The sequence below is a fragment of the Manis javanica genome, chromosome 11 (assembly GCF_040802235.1).
Source record: "Manis javanica isolate MJ-LG chromosome 11, MJ_LKY, whole genome shotgun sequence".
Classification (NCBI taxonomy): Eukaryota; Metazoa; Chordata; class Mammalia; order Pholidota; family Manidae; genus Manis; species Manis javanica.
The window spans coordinates 25,086,253-25,090,779 of NC_133166.1; the positions used below are offsets into that span (position 1 = coordinate 25,086,253).

The 4,527-nt window shown below is 33.8% G+C and overlaps 1 pseudogene; it reads right to left on the bottom strand.

Annotated features, from left to right (window-relative positions):
- Positions 1-3,163: 3,163 nt before the first annotated feature.
- On the bottom strand, positions 3,164-4,114 carry LOC108401183 (olfactory receptor 51V1-like; annotated as a pseudogene).
- Positions 4,115-4,527: the final 413 nt, after the last annotated feature.

The window sequence follows — 4,527 nt, forward strand, 5'->3', positions numbered from 1 at the left end:
AATAGAATCTTATGTCCCAGTTATTATTATATAAATTTTCATCCAATAATTAATTGCTTAAGGAAGTATTCTGGCTTTATATTTAATTGCTTTCATTTTCTCCTGGAATTATTCTTTGATTCATTTTTCTGCTTACTCTGTCATTCTGATGCAGAAGATCTGGGTATTTCTGTAGTAGGATTGTCAGAGAATATTATGCTTCCTTGGGACATTATCAGCTCATTGTCAAAACATAAACAAAAACACTTGTCTGGTTATAGAATTCTTAATTCATAATCTATTGTGATCTAGAATTACAAAATTCTAGATATGGGTTCTTAAAAAAATTTAACTATGTATCCAAATGGCAGAATTGGTTAAAGTGTACGTACTGTAGTTGGGAGACAAATCATATCAGCCTACCAATTCCTTAGAATTGATAACGTTTTGAAAGACAGAATTTCTCTAATCTCCACTATTTATATCTGTTGTCTTAATGCACTATTTGTTTTCTGCATAGAACTGGCCAAAATGTTTAATCATTTTTTGTGTTTGATTGATTATTATCTTCCTTCATTTTTCCATCACAATCGAAATGTAAACACCGATAAACAAACCATGTTTAACTTGTTCAGCATTATATCTCACTATCTTAGGTAGGATTTACTACACAGAATCATTCAGTCTATTAACTAACTAGATTCAGTTTTTGTGTTTAACTTTAGTGAAGATAAATTGTGAATGATTAAATTGTTTAAATATCACCAGAATATTTTATATTACCTATAAGTCAAATTATTGGACAGTTGGCTCTAAAACTGTCAAATAAAATTGACAAACCAGGCAGGGATTTAGCATGACTTTTTTGAATACCTGGGATATGTAAGTTGTGAGGCATAGTTTCAGCTTGCACTCGATGATGATAGGAGCTATGCTCTCCATTATAATCATAAGTTTATAATAAGATAGTTTGTTTAAAAGTATACGGTTATCTGTGTGTCTGATTTTGTAAAAAATTTTTAGGAATAATTCTTATTTTATTTTATGAGTTGTCAATGAGGAAAAGAAATCTAAGCTTATCATGGTTTTTTAACTTCAACATAACCACTAATTAATTTTAATGTCTCTGATTTTTTGGGGTGTATTCAATATTTTGCTTAAATTTTGTGACATTTTCCTTAAGAATTAGAAGAAAATAGAAAAGTATGCAGAAATGACCATGGCAAATATTTGCTTTTCATGCATGCATCAAAATAAAAATTTTGTAATATTTTAAATCTATTAAATCTATTATACTCATTATAATTCTCTATTCTTCTTTCTCCACTATAGAAGAAAAGTTTCTAAATTTTGTCTTTGAAGTCCATTTTTAGACTCCAAAAATCATATTTGTGTGTGAATTCATGTATAATCTAATATAATATGTATAATATGTCTGAGAATTTTTTTACTTTCATAAATGCTATTTAGCCTAAATAGTGCTCTGGGACTTATTTTTGTGGTTCAGTGTTTTCTTTTAATCTGATGTTGATACATACTCATATAGGATAATACTGTTCTTTAATTGTTGGATGTGACACATATCTCCTTGGAATTACAGGAACTCAACAGTGACAACAGTGTTAAAAGTGTTGTGAAACTAAATTACCATTGTTTTCTAGTAATTGAAAATCTCTCTACCTCAATTTCCTCATCTGCCAGTTTGAATGATCATGATTTACCCTGGAGATTTGCTCAGAAGATGAATAGCAAGGATAATTACCAAGTACTTCCATGGTATCTGTTATAAAGTAGGCATTTGGTGAAATTAAACCAAGTATTCTTTTTATGACTATTGTTATTATATTAATGTGATGGTTGTGTTATTAATAATAAAGATGTAAACATTGAAAATAAACCACCAATTTGGAGGAAATACTTTTACAATCATATGGTGTGTGTGTTTATAACAGCTTTATTCAAAATCAAAACTATAAAACAATAAAGTGTTGATCAATCAATGAACAAGTAAACAGTTTGCAATATATGATAGAATGGAATCAAATTTCATGATAGAAATAAACTGTGGATGTCGGCAATCACAAGAACAAATCGCAAAAGCATTCTTTCAAGTGAAAGACTCTATACATAAGAGATTATATTATTTATGGTTTACTGTATATGATCTTCTTAATAAACTTCATATTAAAAAGTATAGGCAGAAATTAGAAAGAACTGTCATGTAATTTGAAACTAAAACCTATTACCTTCTAAAATTTACAGATCATTTAACATTTGTGGGTTTTAAACTATCCATATATATATACTAGAAAATAGTAAGAGTCTTAATGAAGAGGTAAATTGGAAACATACATATATTATTTCCCTATAGTAACATGCCATGCTTGTTCTCTCTCTTTTTTAAAAACTAGGACAGAGTTTAAATGAGATATGGGCTCATAAGAAATATTTGCAAATGGTTTTCAAATGGTAGTTGCTTTTTGTATTTTGAATTATTATTTGGAGAAACAACTTAGGCATAAAAGTCTCTTTCTTTGTACTCTGCCAATTACTGGTAGTCTATATCTCCAGGTCAGTTACTGTTTATAGGAAGCGAATGGGGAAAGATTGTTGGACTGGTGGACAATGTAGCATCCATATTAGTTTTGTGTTGTTTTTTTCACTACTTTTAAAATGATCCAAATAGTCCAATATCCCTATGATGGTCTCTCCATGACATAACCACTGGTTAAACAGGAGAGCAGGGATGACGGCTGCACAGTACACAAGAATGCTGCCTAGTGTAGTGAAAGTGAACTAAGATCATTACTGATCATTCAATAATTACTTGAAGGACTTTAGTCAGAAAAATTTACCTTTTCCATACTGGGTAGATCTCAAGCTATTTTCACTCACCTGGGCACAATTAAGATATAAATTTTAATAGTACAACTACCTCATACATTAATATGGTTCTTAGCCCATTATATATGTATTTCCTGATTTACACAATTGATCACAATATAACCCATGTAAATTCACTGGCATGATAACTGTGAGAAAAAAATGAATATGAAAGTATCTGTAACATGGAAAACATAATACAAATAGGAGCCACTAAATATATTTTTAATTACTTACTGACCCTTACCCTTTTGAGCTCCACTTGTTGACTTTTAAATACATTCATATTTGATCTCAAGACTTACATTCCTTTGAAGTAAAACAATCTCTGGACTCTCTTTCGTATTTGCTGGGTCTTGATACTATAAATAATGGGATTCATCAAGGGTGGGAAAAGTATATAGATGTTACCCATGAAGACATGAATCCAAGGTGAGAGGTGCTTTCCAAAGCGGTGTACCATGGTCAGTCCAATGATCGGGATGTAGAAAACCAAAACAGCACAGATGTGAGATACACAGGTCTGCAAGGACCTTCTCCTCTCCTCCCGTGATGCAATAGCTAAGACTGCATGCAAAATCATGATATAGGAGATAAGTATGAGGACCGCATCCAACAACAGGTTGCTGATCACCAGGGCCAGACCGTAGATGCTGTTGAAGCGGATGTCTGAACAGGCCATTCGAATTAAATCTTGGTGCAGGCAGAAGGAGTGAGAAAGGATGTGGGGACGGCAATAATGTAAGAACTTTAGGTTAATGATGACTGGCGGTATGAGCAAAGAGCTCCTACATAAGATTGTCATCCCAATTTTCATGATTCTGTCATTAGTTAGGATGGAGGAGTAGCGTAGTGGGTTCCAAATGGCAATGTAACGGTCAAAAGCCATAGCGAGGAGGACCGAGGACTCCATGAAGGATAGACCGTGGATGAAATAGGACTGGGCAATGCAGGACTCCAGGCTGATCTCATGAATAAGCCCCCACAGGATGCCCAGCACTGTGTACATGGTGGACAGCCCCATGCAGAGGTCAGTGAGGGCCAGCATGGCCAGGAGATAGAACATGGGCTGATGTAGGCTCGACTCAGTCCAGATCACATGGAGCACCATGCAGTTTCCCAAGAAAATCGTAGCATAGATTGAGGAGAAAGGGATGGAGAGCCAGTGATAGTCATCCTCCAGGCCAGGAAAACCAGTGAGAACAAATCTGGAACTATTGAAGTTCAAGACAGACATTAGATGAGCTTACATTCCCTTATTTCCTAGTAACACTTACCTGTTTTTGATACAAAATGAAATAAAATACAATTTATTAAGTGTCATATACTCAGCAAAATAGAGACCTGCTTCTTTATTCTTAAGGGCGAAAACCTGTTGCCTAAACATAGATTTTCCAGTGCTAGTGACTAGGTATGCCAGAAGATTAGGGAATTTTATGCAGAAACAAGAATATTAATGGACTCATAGGATTTGGATTTGGGGCTGGACTTCTGGGAGTTTCTGTTCATTCCTAATGGAAGATCATGTCTGTGTACTGTTGCTTTGGCTGGCATCATTCTCAGGAAAATATGAAACATATTAGTAATTTTTCTCTTGGGCATCACAGCTGTTTCTTTCACTAACTCCAAAGGGCCATACATCCCAAAGGAAATTGACCAGTTAAA